The following is a 23,288-nucleotide window of genomic DNA, read 5'->3' as shown; positions in this document are numbered from 1 at the left end:
ATTTTAAATTTGGTTTTCTAATTTAGGTGTGTAAGTGACCAATAACAACATTTCCAAATACCATACTAATAAGGAGAGATAGCAGGGATGTTCTTTTCAGAAGTCTGCTTTGCGGTTCCTTCTTTCCGGGCGTCTGGGCGGTGCCATCAGACGGGCAGTCGGGCTGGCTCCCGACAGGAGGTGGTGAGGAGAAAGCCAGAGAGCAGTGGGAGCAGAGAGAGGGAGCAGGAAGTAGAAGCTGCACAGCTCTGGTGCTGGAAAGGGAGAAGACAGCCCCATGCTGGGGAGCAGGAGGGAGCCCTGGAGCTAGGAGGGACAGAGTTGCTTGTATGTAGTCAGGTAACCATTGTGGGAATAAACTTGGTATAAGCCCCTTTTAACCCCCAACTTTCTGTTGTCTTATTTGGTATCATTGAATTCATAGTGAACTTGTTAGAGCAGGGAACACCTTTCCCAAGCACTTTGCTTTGGGAAGTTCTCACTCCATCCAGAGCCCTGCGACTCCCCTAAATCCTGGTGTGGTAGGGATGTAGTTCCCACACTGTGCAGATTCAAGCAGACACTGGACACCAGGTGACTCTGGCTTCAGGAGTTCGCAAGAGATCTGCCTAGGCTGAGCAGGAGTTCAGTGAGCTTCCCTGTCTCCCCTCTGCTCTTCCTAGGTATTATATATATATATTCATTTCTCTTATGAAGAGAAACTGAGGCCTGGAGATGTAATGAGTATTAAATGTTAGGGTCTACAATGCAAATCCAGGTTTGTGTGATTCTAAACACCTGTTATTTCTCCATATCAAGCTTCTTCCATGGTGGTAAATGAATGGATGGATGGATGGATGGATGGATAAGTGAATGAGTGAATGAACATAGGAAGTAACTCTGTATGTATACATGGGTTACAGTTGACTAGGTGGCTGCAGTTTAGTACAAACCTATAGAAAGTAATAATATTTCATTGGGTCATAGTTTGGATATAGGGGCTTTTATAATGCTAGATCTTACTTCATTGAACTGTATTCTTGTAATGGAAATATATCAAAAAACAGTTGGAATCTTCGCACATAGTATATACCACACCATGAAGAGTTAACCTATCCTAATGGAATCCTCCATGTGTAATTAGTGTGTAGGCTGTCATTGTCTGCTGGTTTTGTCTGTACTGAAAATAAAATTTGTTAATCTGTTTTCACCCACAGAATGTCAGTATTCTTTCTGTTCAAAGAATGAATGCCTTTGAAAATGGGTGACCAGTTATAATACTACCGGGGTTAGAAAGCCTGGGGATTTTAAAGTGCACATGGGTAGAGCCACTCTTCTTGTAGTATGTGCTCCTGTACGTCTCAGTGTGTCGTCCACGTGCACATGAGCTCCACCTCTGTAAACTTGAAGGCTTTCTTTCCCTTTTACAGAATATCCAGTATATTGCTAGACATGTACTAGAAGCTTAATTAAACCTATTCAATGGAAAACATCTCTCAAAACCAAGAAGAACCCTTGGTGCAAGAACTGGAATATAACATTTCAGAGTAAGTAGTCACCTGCTCAGAAACAGAAGTTTGTGTAATATGGAAGTTGACAGAGATACTTACAGGGAAAATAAGAGAGAGGAAAGATCCAAAAATGTCCTCTCTTTGCAGATATCACCCTATTTTGAATTCCAGTGCTGGCTGCCAACTCTCCTCTCCTTCACACCAACCCAAGACATAATCTGGCCCTTAGTAATGATTATATGGCACTTCCAGGCTCCAGGATAAATGTGGAAATAGATACGTCCTAGCAATGAATACTGATAAGAAAAAATAAAAATTTCAATGGCTGAAGGGAGGTAAGTAGGCTTATATGGCTGAAATACATATATAATATCTTCTTGTTTATTTTCCATCCTGAAGATTTTATTGGACGTGGAGAGAGTTTTAAACTGTCTCCTCTTATGTAACAGGGAGACTCACCCACACCGCACATCCCCTTGGCATGTACTATTTCATTTGAAACTTGCAAAAACCTAACCAGATAGGGAAACTAGGTATATTTTCTCCATTTAGATGAGAAAAATACCAGGTTCCAGGGAGGTTCTGTAACTAGTCCAAGTAAATCCGTACAGAAGATCTGACTGCCTACCCAGGGCTCTTCCCTCTCTGCCCTGCTGGCTCCCTAATAATGATAATTGCAGGATGGTTATCACTCAGCTTTGTGTCAGGAGGCTGAGACGATGGACTCATTTTTCTCTCATGCTTTTCTCTCACCTTTCTCCCTGCCTGCCTTCTGCTATTCTATTGCCTCTTGTTTTCTCTGGATACCAAAGGAATGAAGAGCAATATTCAAATTAAACCTTTGTTGCCTTTTTGAGCTGATTTTGGAGAATTTGGTATAATAGTTTGAGAAGCTATTTATTTATTTTACCATTCCACGATTACAGCAAGTATTTTGGAAAAATACAGCTCTTGAGATAGATAGAAATTACTCACCAGTATTTGTGAGATTGAAATGACCCTCATTAAGGCTGTCAAAAATGAAGTGTACATTGGCATTCTATCTGCTACATTGATTTGACTTTTGCTGCCAGCATAGCAAAGGAGAATTTCAGGGGACTTCTAAAAACAATTGGAAAATTGCAACAACTAACACAGTATTGAGCAGCAGGGGAGTAGAAATGGTGGGGTAGGGTTGTGTAGACCAGACACAGGAAATTGGCCCTGCCAGTGGCTCCTCTGGCCCACACTGTGCAGTCCATTAGCCACTAATCACATGGGCTACTTCAATTTAAAATAAAGCCATATTTAAAATTCAATTATTTAGTCACACAGGGCACATTTCAAATGCCCACTAGCCCCATGTGGCTAGTGACCACCGTACTGGATAGTGCAAACATATATTCCTCTTGCTGCCGGGATTTAATTGTGTCATCTGCTCCAGGCAAAAAAGCAAAGTCATTTAAATATGGGAAGAACAATGAGCCATCCCTAAGGATCCCTCTCTCCTTCTTTTCCTTCCTTTTTTCATTCCTTTGTACCTTTGTCCCTTACAACAAATATTTAGTGAGTAATTACAATGAGCCTGGCACTGTTGCTGGGCCGCTGCATCTGGGGAAGTTTCTCTCTGAGCACTAGATGAAACCTCAACTTGGACAGGGGAGGGTTCTTGACTCTGACTGGGAAAGAATTACCCATAAGGTCAAACAAGTGCCAGCAAAAAAGGAATTCATTAAAGCAAGAGTAGGAGCAAATGTCAGCAGCCAGGTAGGCAATAGAGAGCAAAGAAGAACAGAGAGAGAAAAGGGAAGTTCACTGAACTCCTTCTCAGTGTAAGGCAGATCCCTTGCCAACTCCTAAAGCCAGGGTCACCTGGCATCCAGTGTCTGCTTGATCGACACAGCATGAGAATTATATCCCTACCACCCCAGAACTTTGGGGAGCCATGAAACACTGGTGGAGTGAGTTTATGTTCTGAGAACTTCCACTTCCCTACTAGTCTGAAATAAAACAGAGAGAAAAGGATTGTGTTAAGACTAGAAAGCTGAACTAAACAGCAAAGTGACAAAAACATTTACCACCTGAGGTAGAGGTTGGAGAGTTCTTGTCTTTATCATGGAAAAGAGTTCAGAGGCAAGTGCAACTGTCTTAGGCAACAAGAAAGTTTATTTGATATAAGACAGTACACACTCAGATGGGAGTGAGAGTGACCTCAGAAAGGAAGTACACTTAAGGATTGTGAGTTTAATAAAACTTAAGGATTTTACATGACCTTTTGGGTAGGGGTCAGCATAAGGTATGATGTGTATAGCTCATTCATAATTCCTTTGAAGTTCTGTCTTAAGAATAGGGTTATTTCGGTGACTGTGTTGATCCAGATCTCGGTATTCTTTATCTACATAGGTTTATTTGTTCTTCAGAGGTCTGCCTTTCATCCTGGTTACAAAGTTAGGGTAGAGAAAATGGAAATTATTGTCAGGATCCTCACTGGCTTTACTATCTCCCATTGTGTACATAAGGAGCCTGCATTGCATGTCTATGGGCAGCAGGATGTTTACCAGAGACAGAGCAGCTGGTCAGTCACAGTAGTACCCACCTAGGAGACGGGTGGAGAGGAAATACCCAGTCTCTCTGCTCCTCAGTTCCTGATATGTAATTGGTTGGGAGTCCATCAGTCACCATAGAGACCGCCCACAGAGTTCCTCCTGGGGCTAGGAGTGGGAAGCAGAGAACAGGAGAGAGTGGAGGAGGGAAGCATTGAGGGAAATCTATGAGAAAATAAAGGCTGGCAGAAGAAAGCCATGGAGCCCTGGTGCTAGGAGAGGGTTAAGTCCATGCTGGGGTGCAGAAAGGAGCAGCAACTGGAGCCAGGAGAGACTGGGCTTTCTTTGCCACTTGTATGTAGCTGGGCAGATGGGACTCTAGCACTTGACCTACTGCCTCTAGCACTTGACCTACTGCCATGAGAATAAAGCTGGGTTACAATGAGTCCCTTTTAACCCCCCTCCAACTTGCTCTTGTCTTTATTCATTCTCACCAAATTCATAGTGAACTTGTCTGGATTGGGGAACCCCCTTCTCCTGCGGTAACAGTTACTTCATTGATTAAGAGGATGGAAGAAGAGGAAGAAAAGCATATTACAGATTAAGTTAAAGAATAAGCTGGGCCTTTTTCTCAGGCTAAGTAGATTTTACAATGGCATGACCCTTGTCCCATTTCTTTGCTTTATGTCAGCATTGTGCAAGTGTTGAGACTACAATGGTAAACAAGAAAAGAAGTGACTTCTGCCCTCAGACAAGTGATAGTCTAGTAAAGGGTGTAGACAAGTGAAAACTGGCAGTTACAATCCAGTGTAATAGGTGCTCTGTGACTCCTAACCTAGTTTTGGGCTGAGATACACCTAGAAAGAGAACAGAAGGCTGATACCTGGAGTATTAGTTTTAGACATCTGGGCATAGAAGGGACAAGAAAAGGAAGGAGGTAGAGTGTTTTAGATAGAGGAATAGGGTGGAAGAACGAACAGTATGCACTCGAGGAACAGAGAAATTGAAAATGACCAGAGGATACAGTGTAAGCAGAAAGAGAAATGTGATACTGAGCAAAGTTGGGCCCACTTGCCCATGCAGTGGAAAGCCAATTTCTGAGACACGGTCTTCAGTAGAGAAAATTTATTGCCAGGCAGCTGAGCAAGGAGGCAGGAGTCAGGGCTCAACTCTGTCTCTACAATGATGGGAAAAAAGGATATTTTGGGCATTTGGATAAGGTTAGGATAGACATGCTCAGAGTTTGGTTAAGTGTGATTGGTTGAAGGCTGGGAAATTCTAGTTCTCTTTCATTGCAGGTCCTGGCTGCAGCAGTTAATGGTACCCTTCACTTCAGATTGTCTTCCCCAGTGTTCGGAGCTGAACTTCCAGTTCTGTTGCCTAAAGAATTTTTGTTCCAGGACAGGAGGAAATGTCATTGACTGGGCAGGCAGATCCCTTCTTCACAGGCTCCAATGAGAGGTCTGGGCCTCAACCAGCTTGGGCTACACTACTCTGGGTGAAGCTGGCTCCAAATGTCCTGCTAAACAACTTGTGACTTCTGTATCAGTTATCTTAAAAGAACAGCACAGAAAGTCATAATAAAGATTAACAATGGGGTGAATAACAGAGGCAGAGAATGATTTTTGCCTTTTTAATCAAAAGGCCATGGTTTCAATAGGATGGAAGAAAGAGCAGGGTGTTTTCTAGGAATACATAGAAATTGAAAACTAGAAGATATAGTGCAAGCAAAAAGGAAGAGGCTACAGAAATGAGCAGAAGACAGATTCTAAAGGGTTTTAAAAGCCAAGTTAAGGTATTTGTATTTCATGCTAATGGGACCAGGAAGTTCCCAAGAGGTTTAACATAAGAAGGTGACTCCAATCCTTTTGTATTTTTGATAGATCACTTTTGCTGCATTTTGATGGGCAGAACCAACAGGAGGACAAGAGTGGAGGCATAAAAACCAATTAGGAGGCTATTGAGTTTGTTCAGATAGATGTTGGTTGGTGGCATGGACAACAGTTACCCAGGTGACAAAGGGAAAATCACTTTTTACTACAGAAAGACAAGATCTCATGATTGAGTGGGGGTTGAGGGAACAAGAGAAGTGGGAAAAGACTTGTTTTTCTCTTTTTAGCAAGCAAATAGATTGTGGAGCCATTTGTAGAGGTAGAGATGTTTAAAAGGAAAATTTTTCCTCTACCTTTGAGGTTCTTCCAGCTGGTCTAAGAATCAAATTAACATGAGACAGCTTAACAGGAGAAAAAAAAATTTTAATTATGTGTGTATGGGCTCCACAAGATTCCAAAGACAGTCAGGCAAAATTTCATATTCATATTTTATACTTATATATAGCATATATGTTGCTGGGAAGGAAGAAATTTCCTCTACCCATCAAGGTTCTTCTAGCTGGTCTAGGAATCAAATTGAAATGAGACAGATTAACAGGAGGGAAAAAAAAACCCCAAAGTTTAATTATGTACAAATGGGGAAGCCATAGACATAGATTCCAAAAACAATCCAGGGAGAATGAGGCATATGTGTCATTCTGAACCAAGGAGAAGAGAGGGTCTGAGACTTCGAAGAAAAAGGGAAGCAAATCACAAGAATATGAAAAGAGTAAATGTTTGTAAAGAAAATACATGATGGGCCACACAGAAACAATGGGGCGCAGAGAGAAATGTTCACAGGCTTTGTCACACTCCTTCCTGTCTGTCACCCTAGTTTGCATTACAATATAGCTATCTGTGGCCATAGCTCTCCTCCTGGAACAGTTCCTCCATCTATAAAATTCTTTTAATGCAGTTTCATGAGTTTGGGGGCTGGAGGAGGTCAAAGTTATCTTCCTGAGTCTTTTGAGCCTTGATGGTTTTCAGCTCAAAATAATCTGCATGTCATAGTGGCCCATCTTGGGGCTGCCTGCCCTTGGTCCTTAGCATATGTTGTATACTATATAGAAGGTAGGAGTCTGGAACTTCAAAAGGAGAAAGAAGCAATTTGCAGGAACATGAAAGAGTAGATGCTTGGTTAATTAATATATGCTGGCCACACAGAAACAATGGGACATAGGGATTTTAACAAACAGACTGCTAAATGAATCTCCCTGTTTACCACCCCTAGTTCATATTATAATGTAGTTATCTATGGTAAATAGCTCTCTTGCTAGAGCAGGCCTCCCATCTGAATTATTTTTATACATTTAGGGGGAAATTCAAAGTTTCTTTTTGAGTTATTTGCGCCTTTCTTATTTTCAGTTCAAAATAATGTATATGCCAAAGTGGTGCACACATCTTGGGGTGGGAGGCTTGCCCTGGGTCCCTATAAGAGCAAAAGTATAGCAGTACCTTCTTTCTTTACTTTCAGCACCATTTCAGGACAAGCAATAAGCTATTATAGCATTTTGGAACATAATATTTGCTGTAGGGATAGTTCTTAAATTTATGGTCATCTAATCTTGGTTCAGATAAAGGAAAGTAAAGCTGTCATTAATTTGTATTGAGGAATTCCTTCTGCAAATAGTGAAATAATCACATATTCTCTATTAGAAGAAGAGAAACACAAGCCATGTTCATTCTCAGGGCTTAGAGAATTAGTGTTTTGGTTTCTCACGTGCTGTGGATCAGAGATAACTTTATACTGGTCAGCACAAACTTGCTAGACATTCTGATTTCTAGTATGCCAAGTCATGCCTTCCCAAGTAAATTAAAGTTGTTGAAAGCTAAGTCTGTATTTTTAAAATAATAACTCTGGGGGTATCACTGAGAAGCTAGCCTTGCTCTGGCAGAGCCACCAGAGAGTGGGGCTATCTCAGTGCATGTCTTTTTGTTCATCTGACACTTTGATAACCAACTCAGACTTCTTTGAGAAGAAGCAAAATAATGAAAAAATTGGGGCTTAGCAGTAATGGAGTCTTGATCTAAGAAGAGTTATCAGCATTCACCCTGTGGCCCAGCTTTGTGCACCCTAAGAAAACCAAAGCAATTGGGGTTATATATATCCTTGCTTTTGTGTCCAGAACCCAGGTAAACAGACCTTTGTCTAGTGTTAATATATATTCAACTTAGTCCAAATATGCAACAGACTCAGAACTGAACCTGGCATATCTAAGTGGCTTTGGTTCAACTTAGAAGCCATTTCTGAAACACAACAAAACAAAACAATGTAAAGTGCCTAGTGAGAATGTGTGGTGCATGGCAGGAACACAGCAGATAATTAGATTCATTCCTTCAAACTGTGAGCCCCTCCTGCATGCTATGTGCCATTTACCTTTGACCAAATCAAACTAGGTCTCTGCTCTCAAAGAGGCAACAGTTCAGTGCTGGAGCAATTTGTGGGAAGATATAAACAGCATGAGTTTGATAAGTGTAATAATTAAAGCAAAACATACTGCAGCCTCAAACACAAGGGAGGAATCCCCCCAGCTGACAGGGCACAGGGGGTACACTTAAGGTGGGTTGTTCTCAGGAATGTGAATGACTAGGGGTTTATGAGCTTCAGTCCATGCCCATCTCATGCTTGATCCTGACATACTGTCTGGGTGTTGGGGTCTCTCCCTGGCAGTAAAGCAGAGTTTGGTAGTAAAGCAACAACACAAATCCTGGTTTTGCTATCCTCCAAGCTGTTCCATTCACTCATTTATTCATTGGTATTTGCAGAGTACCTATGATGTGCTAGGCACTCTGCAAACAGCATTGATAATAAAACAGGTATTTATTCTATTCTTGTGGAGGTTCTGATAGATAACAAGTAAATAACTTAGTAAGTAGAAACAATTTAGCAACAAAATGCGTATGCATACTTTTTCAAATTATAGAGTCCCTGGAGGAAGAGAAGAAGGGAGGCCTGAGAGAAAATTGGGTAATCCTTCGTCCAGCCTTGGCAGAGGCTCTCCAGGAGCTAATGTTCATGCTGAGGCATGAAGGCAGAGAGGGAACAAGGAGTGGGAAGATGGGGCAGAAGTGGCAGGGAGAGGGAAGAGCATGTGCTAAGGCCCTGAGGGGTGGGGAAAGCTTGGCATGCTCAAACTCTGGAAAGGTGGCCAGCGAAGGTGCAGGTGTTGTTTGTCAAGGAGAAGGCAACACAAAAATCCCCCCTCAGAATTCATTTCCAGTCATTTCAAAGTGTTCTCTCTTTGGGCTCAAGTGAAGTAATACCAGAGTTACCAGAACAATATGAACAAGGACAGAGGCCTCCTCTTTCTCATCCCCAGCTACTACCCCTTATTCATTTCGACCACCCTGGCTCTGCTATTCCCAGAGCTCAGCCGGCCAGTGGCGTCTCAAGCCTTTGCGCCTGCTACTGCCTCTGTTGCGATGTTTTTTGCCCACATCATGCCATGACTCAATCCCTTACCTTGAGCAAATCCATGCCTTCTCAATGACGCCTTCTCCAGTCATTCTGTCTAAAATCCTGAACCTCTCTGTACCTGCTTTTTTTCCTTGGCATCAGTCTTCTTCTAAAGAGCTAGACAATGTCCTTATTTTTCTGCTCATTCTTTCTCTCTTGAGACTATAAGCTCCACAAAGGCAGGGATTTTTGTCTACTGCTGTATCCTTAGCTTCCAGAGTAGTACATACTAGGCCTTGAGAGGTACATGTTGAAGGAATTGCACTGAATCCTCACAAGGCAGCACGCAATAACTCACTTAAAAAGATGGCAAATAAGCTTTCATAAAGTTACAAAAACCATTTCATTGACAAATTAAAATCTTGCATTGATAAATGCAATGAATATCCACAAAATGAACTCAAATATTGTATTAATAAGTTTTGATGGTTTTTCCATCTCACAAAATGAAAATCAATGACATAATTTACTAAAGCTAACAACTTTCATTTCTATTAATCATACATTATTTGCATTGTGACAATCTTATACGCATCGATTGTGTTTCAATTTGAGATTCAGAAGCAGCATGTTAAAATAAAAGGTTCTCTGTGCAATTTAATTCTCTTCTTGCGAACTGGTATCTCTTGTCTTCCGGTATTGTGATATATAAACTAAGGATATTAATGAATTATATACTCAAAGTACAAAGAGAAATTGATCCTCCAAGTATGTTTCATTTTGCTGCCATATTACATTTTAAAAACAGAACACAAGCAGAGAGGTTTTGGGGGGTTTGGTCTGATTAACTGCCCTAAGAAATAAAATGTGAAATAGAGCAAAACTGAAAGAAACACAGCTAGCCAGGCAGATACGTCTCTTTGCTAAACTTGTGGTGTTTGTACTTGCCATTCTGGGCCCTTATTCGGACTTGATGTCCTCAGCCAGAAGCCTCCCAGGCTGTGGGATGGCTGGCAGGACTGCACCAACACACCCTGGACGGTTTTCTTTGATAAGAAAGGGTGCCACTTTCATCCTCCTGTAAACTCTTTACCTCCGCTCACCTCAAGAGAAAGCTGTACTTTTCACCATCAAGACAAAAATACTCAGTCACTATATTCCCCTGGCTCTGGTTCTCCCAGGTCGTATCTTAGAAACCCCCTTCAGAACATAACTAGAGGGGTCAGATGTCAACCCAGGCAATTTGGTTAGGGCAGGGGGTATATGTAGGTGGGATCTTGAATCTAGGGAATGAAAGAGTGAGCAAAAACAGAAGGGGAGCCAGAGCAAGTGACCTCCATCCAAGGAAAGAAGTCATGTGCCTTTGCCCTCCGTCTCGGGGACATTCTGCCGTATGGGAGCATGCTGGCGCAGGATTTTCTAGACTGAACCTCTGTTGCTGGCATTCCCATAGCTTATAAAAAGATTTTGTGTGAGTAACTTACAGGTTTAGATTAAAAGGATGGAATGCAGTGATCAGACAGGTTTTAGTGGGCCCAAATCAGGGAAAAGCATCTTTCAGAACTGTAGCATCTGTCTTTCCTGAGAACTACTGAAATGTATCAAAATGATAGAAATTAATCTATGAGATGCCAAAGCTAGCATTGCTTTACAACCTGATCAACAATTCTAGCAACATATTGCTTTGTGTATGTGTGGCAATCTCTTTTCCAATGATAAACATCCTGGTAGCTCTACCTTAATGTCAACTCTTCCCAAGTGATGTGCATTCCTTGTTATACGCCCATTGATCAATGGAGAAATGAATAAATAATAAACAAAAGAATGCCCCTCTCATGGCAAATATTAACATTTTATTCTGAAAAGCAAGTAATAAAGCTGTCTGAGAGTTAGGATTTTAAAATTTGGTTTTTCTAAAGGTTTTTATATAAAGTTTCTTTAAGAGGTTATATAACACATTTTTTAAAGAAAAAAGAACAATTTAACAATAAAAAATTTCTCCTTAGTGCCAATATTATAAAACACAATTTCTAATCTAACATAAACAACCTAGGCTTAATACATAGCAGCAAAAGTTCATTATGTACAAAGTTTCCTCTTTGCTAATTTTAATTTGCTTTATCATATAGTTAATAGCCCCCATATAGGTATGATAACCCATGTGCTCACCTCTGGACTCCCTTCTACTCCACTTCCCATAGTGGGAGAAGGCAGCCCTTCAGAGTGGGGATCACGGAGACTTAGTCCTAGCCAGGCTGTCTCTGGATAAATGACTTAGTATCTCTGGGAGCCTTATTTTCCTCAAAATGACAGGAAGAACACCTGCCCTGCCACCACCCAGATAATGTGGAAAGTGCTTTGAAAATGCTAAAGTAAAACACAAAGGTACAATGTTCACATGAGGTGTCACCAAGAAAGGCCCTTCAGGCATCCTCAGTGTGACTTCCTGGCTGCAAACCTCTGCCCACCTTATAACTGGGGGCTGTGGGAATTCCACTGAGGTGGGCCTCATCTGGGAACAAAAGGCATTGAATGCCTCACCCCCTAAATTCCAAGGTACAATCACTATTATCATACCTGCTATGTCACCACAGAGTTGACCAAAAGGGTTTATTTCAGGAAAAAACACCTCTGAAAATTCTACTCCATCTGCCTATGTGAGGAAGGCTGAGACCTAGGGGTATCCCTACGCTGAGCTCATGATACAGCAATGACATATTGTGGGCTGACTTGCTTTTTCCCACAGAAATTCATATGTTGAAGTTCTAATCATACTCAGAATGTAACTGAAGTTGGAGGCAGGACCTGTAAAGAGGTAATTAAGGTAAAAAATTGAGTCATTAGGGTGGGCCCTACCCCAAGAGGGCTGCTGTCCTGGAACACAGACAGGTATAGAGGAAGGACCATGTGAGGACACGGCAAGAAGAGGGCCATCTACAACCGAGGACAGAGGCCTCAGATGGAGCCAGCCCTGCTGCCACCTTGATCTGGGACTCCAGCCTCCAGGACTGTGAGAAAATACGTTGCTATTCTTTATGCCACCCAGTGCGTGGTTTGTTTTGGCAGCCCTAGCAGATTAATACACTATACCTTCATTTTTCTCTCTGCATGGGAGAAGAGGACACATTGGACTTGGCTCCCTTTTCTTCCTCAAAGAATGTTCTCAAACCTTTCCCCTACTAGGTAGGGTCAATGATTAACAGCATACAGGTTGTTGAGTCACTGAATCTGCAGGGCACCTGATTAATTGATGCTGCCAGGGTGAGAAAGGGGTCAGGAGGCAGAGGGCGAAGCTGGGAGGGAACCACCCACCACTTGGTGTGGGGAGAACACTTGAGCCTCTTGTGGGCTGAATGGATGCCAACAAAGAAGCTGGCTTCCCCTAGGAGGGCCTCCTACCAAGGCGAGGGGACCACAGCCTCAAAAGGCTCCGGTGGAGATTGGCCATTAGGCAACAAGGCTCAGCAAGAAGCTGACACCCATGCCAGGGAACAGGACAGGAAAACACCCTCCTCCGGAGGAGCCCCTGAACAAGCCACAGGTGAACTGTCCTCAGCACTCCAGTATCTGGACACAGCACAGGGCAGGTGAACAGACATTTGCGGATGCACACAAAAGCCACAGCAGCCTGGTAGAGTTTCTGCACAGGCAAACAGTTCTGACACCGGATGAGGGACCTACAATCCAACTCAATTCTGACACTGTAAAGGAGTGCAGAGAGCATTAAGAGTCAGGAAAAAGAACTAATAAAACTTAGCTAAACCTTAACAGCAGACCATTCCGGAATAGTAAGAGATTCAATGTCTAAACTTAGAGAGAGACCAGATCAAAGGAAGAGAGAGCGAGAGGCCTGCCAAGGGCTATTTGAATCCTAGTTTACTAAATCCCCATGGTTTAAAACCCTGATATCCACCCTGGCAGGGCCCTTGCTTATTTTTATACTGCTTCTCACTTTAGGTCCCTGTATCTTAAACCGGCTAATAGCCTTTGTTAGGGAAAGAGTGAGTGCTGTTCAGGTGCTAATGCTGAGACCGCAGTATCATTCACTCACACAGCAGGAAGAAACAAACATTCCATGATTGGAATGGTCAAAGGAAAGTGGGGAAATGTAGAATCTAAGCATTAGTAAGATTAGTAAATTAGCATAAGCATAGCCATCTTAGAAACCTAGAAACCATTTTCTGAGAGTGTGACTCAGAGGAAAAAAAAAAAAAAAAACAAAAACCCTGGGCCTGGGTAAGGCCTTGAAAAACAAGTTAATCATGAGCACCGGGTGGTGGGCAGCTGTGACCCTTGGTCAGCTAACCTTGGTCAGTAAATCTTACATACCAAGCTTATCGTGCAGAACCTCCCTAACCATTGAGGAGTAGTCTTACCCTGCCCTTGCTTAACCCCAGGATATATGTCTTGCAAGAATAATGTATAGTTATAGAAAATTGCTATGAGTTAAGTGCTTTGAAATTGCTATATAAACCCTTGGCTCAGAGTGCTCGGGGTCCTTGTTGAGACCCGCTGCGTCGGGGCTGACTTGGACCCCAACTAGTTGGCTGAATAAAGACTTTGCTTGAATTTACATCTCTATGCCTGTGTAGTTTGTTCTCTGGGGAAGCCTCGGAAGCCTGCACCCTAACAACACTACCTGGTGATAGTGTCAGATCCCACAGGCTAAGGGCTCAGCCCTCCAAGACGGCTTCCCCCGCTTCCCGGTACACACCGCTTCAGGCACTAGCCTAAAGTCCAGGTTGTCACCTGTCAGTGGTCCCCTCCGTGGGTTTGATTAATATCCTAGAGCAGCTCACAGAACTCAGAGAAACATTTGCTAAACAGGCAGATTGAAGAGAAGCACAGGGCCAGGGCCAGAGCCTCCACGCCTTCTCCCAGAGTGCCAGTATCTCTGGATTTCCTTGTGTTCACCAACCTAGAAGCTCTCCAAACCCCATTCTTGGCAGTTATTATAGAGGCCTCATTATATGTTCACGATTGATTAAATCACTGGGCATTGGCAACCGATTCAACCTCCAGCCCCTCTCCCTTCCCCGGAGGTCTGGGGAGGGACTGAAAGTTCCAACTCTCTAACGTTGAAGTCGGCTACAGCTGGGCACCAACCCCATCCTCTGGCAGGCTGGGGGCTTTCCAAAGGTTTCTCCATTAACATAACAAAAGATACCTTTCTAGTTTTCAAAACATAGGAAATTCCAAGGATTTTAGGAGCCCTGTGCCAGAAACAACGACCAGATCACATCACACCTTTCTTAATCTCACCTTCCTTTTCTCTAAACAGCTCTAAGCTGCAGGTCAGGTCCATGAAGGGATAGATGGAAATATTTTAGAAATAAGATTGGATTACAGAAACCAGTGGACAGGCTTAAAATGGAATTGAGGAGGCAAAACAAAAACAAAAGACCCTCTTTTCTAGTAAGAATGGGAAATTTCAGGTCTAAAAAGTGAATGCAGTCTGGAGACTCGAGGGAGCTGCATGCTGTGTGCATCTGTTGTGCAGCTCCTGAGCAGACACCTCGCACAAATGAAGGGTAGCATAGTTGCTTTGCAGGTGTTTCCTCAAATCTGGTAAGTTCTCTTTTCTTCCTCAGCATTTCTTCAAAATGTCATAATTCACCTCATTCTCATCATCCCATGCCTAACTTTTAATCTCACCTCTGCAACGGACAGTGTGATCCTGAGCAAGTCTCTGACATTGCCTTATCTGGAAAATGGGCTTAATAATACCAGTTTGTAGGGAGGTCATAAAGAATAAGATCAAGCCTGGTATATCCTACATATTTGAGGTATGATAGTTACTACTGTTATTAACAACAGTAATTGGTAAATCCTACATTCTAGGAACACTATCCACATTATCCAGATGGGGTTATTCATGCCCAACACAAGCTCTCTGTCTAGAAAATGCATGGTACCCATTCCAGAATATAAACCCTGGGGGCCACCTTCTCTGTGAAAACTTTTGACTCCAACTTTGTACCCCCTTCATCTTTTTCCCAACACTACAAAAGAAACCTTTTCATCTCTGGGTTTTGTTGAATCTGCTGAAAAGCACTTAGCACATTAGTCTTCCCAGCTGAACAAGCCCTTTAAAGGCTTGGACTAGACTTTACTGAGTTCTGTGCCCAGTAGGTAGTAGTATGTGCTCAGTGTTTTGTTAGAAAAATTGCAGGCCCATCATGGGATCACTTAAAGTTGAGGCCCCACAAACTAAAATTTAATTCCTAACTTAAATTGCAGTTTTAACCCACTCAGAATGGTAAACTTTAACCAGCCAAACTGGCATTTCCAGGGGTTCGGGGTCCAGGAGCAACTGTGGGAGACTTTTCCCCCTTAGGTGGGTAATCTTGTCTAAACAATGCATTTCTTGCTAACAGAGTCCTTCCTTCCTTCCTTCCTTTCTTTTTTTTTTCTTTTAATGCTCTCTTTGCCTTTAAAAACACTTCCCTTTCTGTGGCCCTGGGGAGCACTCTGCTTGCCGGAGGGGATGCTGTTGATTCATCAATTGTTTAATTAGATCTTCAAATTTACTTGAATTTTGAGTGTGTGTGTGTGTGTGTGTGTGTGTTTAACAGTTTATTCCTTTGAATTACATGGGTGGCTGCTGAATTCTCACCTACAAATGAGGTGTTGGACTAGCAGAAGCTCTGTGCCCTGTATTAGAATTCTCTGGAGAGCTTGTTAAAATGCAGGTTCCTGCACTGCACCCTCAGTGGGCCTGACTCAGCCTGCGGGGGAGGAAGGGTCGTCCCGGCATTTGAACAATCAGCCACTCCTCCACCAGCTTATTACCATGTAAGGGGTCCACCCATGGTCTGCACCAGCTCTGGGATTCTGTGATTGCACAAATCAGAGTATTCACATCTGAATGTAGCCCTTTGCTCATTTCCCAGCTCAACTCTTCAGTCTGCTTTTGATTCATGGGAAAAGGAAAAAGGCTTTGCTCCTTTTCTCCGATGTAGAAACCAAGTTTTACTGAGAACCAATCGCCTGTTGGGCATGAGAGTATTTTACCACACAAATCAGTCCAGCGTGGATGAAACATTTCTTGAGATTTTTTCAGAGGCCACCAAATTAACCTACTTTTTGTCTAAAAATGGCCTCTCCACCATCTTCTACAGTACTCACCATTCAAGACTGTCTTTCCAGAAGCTTCAAGATTTGTTCTCTTGCTCCAAAAACTGGTGAGTAAAATTCTGTGAGACTCATGCAGCAGATTTCTGACCTACAAATTTTGCATATCAAATCTGATCACTTTCTTAGTAACTGTACTCTACCTCCTCCAATCCAAGTAGCAATATTAAAAGCTCTACATTTTTCTAAACAAATGAGAAAACTCTGCTTTAAGGATGCCAATATCACCTATAAAGGACATATATTAAAATAGTCCGAGCTGTTAAACTAGAGATTACCTGGCCATTTCCCATTCTCTGAACTGTCCAGCATCCTCTTATACCCTACCCAACCCCACCACGCCTATGAGCTGGAGAATAGAGACAATCATTAAGCCCTCTAGAGAAGGACCTTAGACCTGTGGCCACTGGAAGAAGGAGAAGGAAGTGAGGCAGGTGGTTGGCCACTAAGAAACTGTTTTTCCTTAGCACTTTTCACCAATCAAGGAAGATTGTTCAGATATTCCTTCCCTGCAGAACAGTGTAGGAGAAAAGAAATTGGACACAATTCCAGTCCTCAATGGAGTTCCTGGCAAACTCAGAATATCCTGGGAAATTCTGGTGGAAAAATCCAACATAAATATGCTACTTCAGCAAGTATAATTAGAAAAAACAATCAATTTAATATATCTGCAACAAAACAGTGCTTGTTAAGAATACTCTATCCTACATTAAAAACTAAATATACTGCTTGCTTCCTGTAAACCTGTTAATTATCCTTGCTTCTCTGTAAATTTTGGAGGATGTTCTCTTTCTGGCCCTGATATATACCAAGCTTGGGTTTCCTGAGAGACAGATCATGGGTGACCCTCACAAACACATTGCCATTGATTCTTAAACATACCTTTCCCAAAATTCTACCCCTTTTGACCTTGATGAGTGGGAAAGGTCCATGTTGAAAAAGTTTTGACCTCTGTACAGCATATGCACCACTATTTCTCACCCCTGTGCCACAGATTTTTTTAAATTGTGAAACATATCATATATACAGACTAGTATGTATATAACATATATGTATAATTTACATAATAATATAAAATAATCACCAGTTTTTGTTTTATCCGGGTTAAGAAATAGAACATCAGTGGTACCCTAAAAGTTCCTCCTTGATCATGTGCCATAGTTCACTGCTCTCAGAGAATATTGTGCCAACTTTCTTGATAACTGGTCTTCCTTCACTTGGTCATTTTGCACCTACAGGTACATCTCTAAACAACCTAGTTTTATATTGCCTATTTTTTACCTTTACACAAATTACAAAATATTGTATATTTTTCTATGACACTTGCTTCCTTACTCAATATAATATTTGTGAATTTCTTTCAGTTGATGAATGAAGCCATAGTTCATTGTGACCATTGGTTTATACTATTCTACTACATATATTAACCACAACTTTTATATCAGGTCTGCTTTTGATGGAGAGTTGTTTCATGCTTGGACTATAACAAATAATCCTGTTATGATGTTCTTCCATAAATCCTTTGCAAGGGTTTTCCTAGGGTGGACACCTAAAGGTAGATTTGTCAGGCCAGAAGACATACACATTTACCTTATGAGATAACATCAAATTGTCTTCCAAAGTGGCTGAACAATTATGGTCTCACCAGCATGATAGGAGAGCTCTACTTGCTTCCTTCCTTGACAACATTCTCTTCAGACAAGTCCAGCCCTCTCAGTCCTTCTCAACACAGAGCTCTGAGCCTTTTTAAAAATAAATTTCTCAATTCATAAGTTGGTATTTAAGGTAAAACCTGTTTGTCCTCTCCGATACAGAAGGCCCCCTTCATTTCTTTTTCTTAAACCTTAGAGTCTGGAGAAAGCCCCTAAGAAGCCAGCTCCCAACCCCCAAACCTTGAAGCACCCCAACCTTGGCCTCTCTTAGCATTCCAGAGTAAAAGGAATCCCGCAATGCAAGAAACCTGTTCCATCTCCACAGTCTTAAGATGCAAACACTACAGGAAAACAATGCTTCAAAAAAGAGAAAAAAAAAACTTTTCAGCGATGCTTTCCATCTTCCAATTGAAATACTTCCTTATTATTTCTAAGATGACTGTTTATCTCTACCTAACTCAAAATATTATCAATAAAATAACAGTGGGGAAGAAAGTATATGAAGACAAAGAGGAAAAAATGACATAAAAATTCAAGAATATTATATTCAGCACCAGAACATCTGCAGTTTTTCAGACATATATGTCACAGAAAGTGTTGAGAATTTTCTTGCTTTGCAAATAACCCACAGGGACTCTGAGGAGCAAATAAAATATAAATGTGTCAGGCTGAATTTCCAGACATATGCTAAGAAGTCCAGTCTTCAGTTTCCTCAAATCCAGAGCCATCTAACAACCAAATCTGGCTCAGAAAGCAGCAGTTCCTCCCTCTTTTCCAACAGAAGTTGTACCCAGAGCAGAACAGTCTCTTTAGCCCTTCATGTAGACATCTTGTCTCTTTAAGATTAATAAATGAGTTGCCTAACCTGTGCCCGACCTACTTAATGTTGTTTGGAAGGGTCCAGTCATGTTCTTCCTGGAACTCAATGTGTGATTCAGGAGACTCATATAACCATAGTTGCTTCTCTAGTAAATGGGGGTTTGGGTTCAAATGATTTCTGACATTCCACTTTTATATTCTTTGATTGTTACTTTTCATATCTTCAGCTGAGTTCTACAGGTCAGAATGATACCCTAATCTAAAGTGTGCTTTTATGTGGCCATCTATAAATGTTCCTGTAAGCATTTGCTATAGTTCAGCTATGGAACTGCCAAGTTAATCTATGAAGGTGATAATAACTAAGCATATAGCTTACTAAAGCATGATTACTGCTGATTTCTTTACTCAGCTGTCAGTCCCTGAATAGCAGCTTTGAGATGGAAAAGGGCTGTGGCAGGTACTGTTGGTCGGCTCCCAGCTTCTTCCTTCAAATAGACCTTCATTTGTGGACTTCTGCAATGTGCCCAGTGGGAATGATAGTAATCTCATTTTTTTTCTTGATTGCACGTAGGAGTTAGCATATGATTCCATCCAGGCCAACAAAGCATAAGAAGAAGACTGCTGGGTACTTCTCGAGATGATTTTTCTTTCTGATAAAAGAGAGGTATAAAAGTAGATGACCTTACACTGCCACCTCTTCCTTCCTGCTTTTAGATTGTGTCCTGTGAAGGTGGGATGCTTAGAGCTGCTCCAGCCATTTAGTGACCTGAAGAAAGACATCACTGAAATGCTGAAGATTACGAAGCTGAAAGTGAGGAAGATAATTCAATGACATTATTGAGCAGCAGAATTACCCCTGGAACCAACCAACTCCAGATGTTTTGTTATGTGAAATTAATGAGCCTCTATTACTTGTTTAAGACATTTTTATATAAGTGTTCATACACACGGAGCCTAAGACATACTTCCTTATACAAGAGTCTAAAATGTGTAAATGGCATTGCTTTGAGGGCATGGATCCTTCCAGGCCTAGCTTCCTAGTTGATAGAATGACTAATTCCCTGAGATATAGATGATACATGGTCATCTGCCTCCTCCTAGCACTATTTAGGTAAATTGCTAAAATAGATGAGTTATTGTACTATCTCTCTAACATTACTCAATGCCCTCTCCTCAGCTGAGTTATCCATTAAGAAGACTAGGAACATGGCTAGGGTATAATAAGCAAAGAAAATTCAGAAAACATGATAAGAAGTTTAGCTTTGATAAATACTCCAGAATTTTATAATCAGAAAATCTAAAAATAAATTAATTTAATATTACATCATGTAAGGTCTATTAATATCCTATTAATATCACATATAATATTAATACCATATATAAAGTTCTGTGATTTTCATTAAAATATTGTTTTAAATTTGAGTAACTGTGGTAGAGATTGCTCATGCACATTCTCATCTGGTTCTGCTCTCTATCCTGGGCCAATGCAAGATGTACACAATCTATCTATGTACACAATCTAAGATCTATCACAAGCCATTGCTGATAGAACTGTTGGCTAATCCTGGCCAATGAAATATGAGGGAAAGAATGCAGAATTTCAGAATTGCTATGGACTCGTGACTACTGTGAATTTCCTACTCTTTCTCTTTCCAAGTGGGAATGTTTATTGTATTTTCCTGCTCCTTCTCTGCCAATGTGTATTGCAAGAATGGGTGGCAAGATAAACTCATCTCTTTAGTTCCTAGTTCATCTAACCAAGACATGACACTTCTGGACATGATGGAGGAAATTATTCTTATCACCTGGAGACCATGCACTGTGTAAAGGATGTAATTCCTGGATGTGATGTTGACTTTTCTTCCTAAGCAAGTGATTGTGTTCTTCATATAGACACAATAATAAACCAATTATTTGTGATCAAAAAGGCAGACCGCAGTGGAGATTATCTGTGCTTATCCATATCCTTTTCTCCTTTCCTTCCTGGGAAGATGAGAATCCCAGTCACCTTGAAGTTATTAGGATCATAAACTAGTTCTAGCCAATGAGAAAGAAGAGAAAGTGCTATAAAATTTCTTCTATGTCAAAATATTGTAAAGTCAGTTTGCCACCTTTATGGTCTTGTCACCTCCTCTGGCAATAAATAAGAAGGTCATATTTTAAGAGTGGCCTACAAGATAAAGGAAACCTTCCAAATAAATGGAGAATAATGTCTCCTACCTGCATTAGACTTTAAATGATTTTATGGTTCTAAATCACTGAGCCTTTGCAAGTTTGTTATTAAAGCAGAACTTAACACATTCTGACTAATAAGAAGAAAGGAGGAACCAATACCTCTCCATACTTAGGTCATTAATACCCTCCTCCTAGGCACATTGTCTCTTGATTGCCCTAAGACAGCTACTCATGCAACCCCCCAGGCCCACTGCCTTTGACGATCTGACTACACCCAGAATCTAGTCTCTTTTCATTAACCATCAAAACTTCTTCCTCCTGTCTATAGTCTTGCACACTATATACTGAAGAATTTACACTTAAATATTACCATTTCGATAGCAATCTCAGACAGAAGTTCTCAAGGGAGGAAATGCTCTTTTCATTTTGCTTACTTGATTCCCTTTCCTGAGTATCTATATATAAATCAGTGCCTACAGGAATGCTTTTGCTTGGAATCGTAACAAAAATGACAATAGGATTTATGGAGAATAACTGACAGTCTATAATTAAAGCTGTTTACAGTTCTAAAAATTTGTGTGTAGCTAAAACACTATGAAGAATATACAGGTGTATCTGATCTCAGTGTCCATTTTTCTAAGGAATGGGTGATGACCTCTCATCAGAGCTGTTAAGCAAATACATAGCCTCCTTGGTATTCTGCTCTGCCTGAGTATCCCTCAGCATTCCACTTCACACTGTTCTCGTGGGAGCACCCTAATTTTGCTTAAGGGTCCATGTTCTTTACACATGTATGCATGTTCAAATTAATTTATTATTATATAGGCACATAAAAGAAAACTTCATTTCAAACTCTCTTAAAAATTAAAGGCATTTATTATCTCATTTAATAGAAAGGATAAAAAGAGGGGGAGGGAGGGAAAAGGAGAAGGATAAGGGGAAGCAGGGAGATAGAGAGAAAGAAAGGAAAGGAAGGGAAGAAAAAACAGCAACTGACATATTTGTTGCCAATGAAAAATTTTAAGCTTACAGGAGAAAATTAGAATTCTGGAAAATTTCTTTCTGCCACCATGAGCTTGATACTATCCAACATGAGAGACTCTTCTTAGGAGATATTGGTGAAATTAGCGAATGTGATTTTGGTGATTTTTTTTTTTGATATTAACATTTGTAGAAGAGCCAGATAACTGAACTAACATTCTTCTGATGGCCAATGCATGATGTTACAAAGTTATGTATGGTTAAAAGTTCTATTTACCATGTAAGATGTATCAGTGAATTTTAATGTGACAGTCCTATAATAATGTAATGAAAAGTCATGACAAGTCCTTTAATATGGCTTCAGTTTCATGAACTAACCTTGGTAAAACGACCACATATTAAGGTTTAGTATATTATCAAAGAGGAATATCCACAATGATCTGAAATGTGCATTTATTAAAATATTTCTTCCTTTCCCAATTATATATCTGTGAGAGGGCAAATCATCTTTATAAATTTTATTGAAAATAATATATTGCAACAGATTGAATGCTAAAGTGTTAGAGGGGGAGCATTGTGTATTCTCCTCGGTTCTTGTCCCCACAACAAAGAATTGAAGGGCAGAGACACAGTAGTGAAGCAGAGAAAAAGTTTTATTTGAAGTTACTTAAAGAGAGAGAAAGTGCAGGTGAACTCAGGGAGAAGAGGCACCCTGAAAGGTTTAAGCTTTATTTAAAGAGAGAGAGTGCACACTTGGAGAAAGGGGAGTGTGAGTTACCTCATAGAAGAGGCAGTGAAAGATTATTAAAGTTTATTAAAGTTATGCATTTAGAAAGCACGGAGCACTGAAAGGTTGGGAAAGAGTTTTATCAAATTTACACACTTAGAAAGTGCGGGAGACCTCGGAGACTGAAAGGTTTAGGGTCTGAGGTTTTATAGGCAGTTGAGGATTTTCAGGAAAGCGACCAAGGGCCAGGTGCAGACCTGCCAAATTGTCTCAGAATGCTCATCTTTGTTAAGACATTAAGTTTCTTTTTTTTAACTTAACACAAGAAATTTCCTGCTTTGATTCCTTTCTAGAATATCAGTTTCTGTCTGGAAGCATATCAATCAAGAACGTCTGCCCTGCCTCCAACGTGGGCTGAGCCACCCTCCATTTGATCAAAATGCAATCTTAGGTTTAAGATAAAATTCATGAATAAGCTGGGTCTTTGAGCAGGCTAAAGTAAATCTTACAATGGTATGTG

General features: G+C 41.0%; 2 long non-coding RNA genes across 5 annotated transcripts in view; one reads left to right on the top strand and one right to left on the bottom strand.

Moving 5' to 3' along the window:
• The window catches only part of LOC108403483 (uncharacterized), a 288,767-nt gene that overhangs the window by 159,987 nt on the left and 105,492 nt on the right, over positions 1 to 23,288 (bottom strand). The window contains exon 1 of one of the 3 annotated variants that reach the window (XR_001854696.3): positions 16,409 to 16,525. The exons of the other annotated variants lie outside the window; for them this stretch is intronic. This is a non-coding gene — a long non-coding RNA (uncharacterized lncRNA). Of the gene's footprint in view, positions 1 to 16,408; positions 16,526 to 23,288 lie in introns of those variants that run through there. 3 annotated transcript variants of the gene reach the window in all.
• On the top strand, positions 15,531 to 21,583 carry LOC108403484 (uncharacterized). 2 transcript variants are annotated; one of them, XR_001854699.3, is made up of 3 exons: positions 15,531 to 15,617; positions 16,174 to 16,464; positions 19,600 to 21,583. It is a non-coding gene; the product is annotated as an uncharacterized lncRNA (long non-coding RNA). The 2 variants fall into 2 exon arrangements; XR_012133137.1 differs by having other exon boundaries at positions 16,174 to 17,652.

Source organism: Manis javanica, chromosome 7 (assembly GCF_040802235.1).
Source record: "Manis javanica isolate MJ-LG chromosome 7, MJ_LKY, whole genome shotgun sequence".
NCBI lineage: Eukaryota > Metazoa > Chordata > Mammalia > Pholidota > Manidae > Manis > Manis javanica.
The sequence above is the reverse complement of the archived record's forward strand: the minus strand, read 5'-3'. Positions and strand labels throughout refer to the sequence as shown.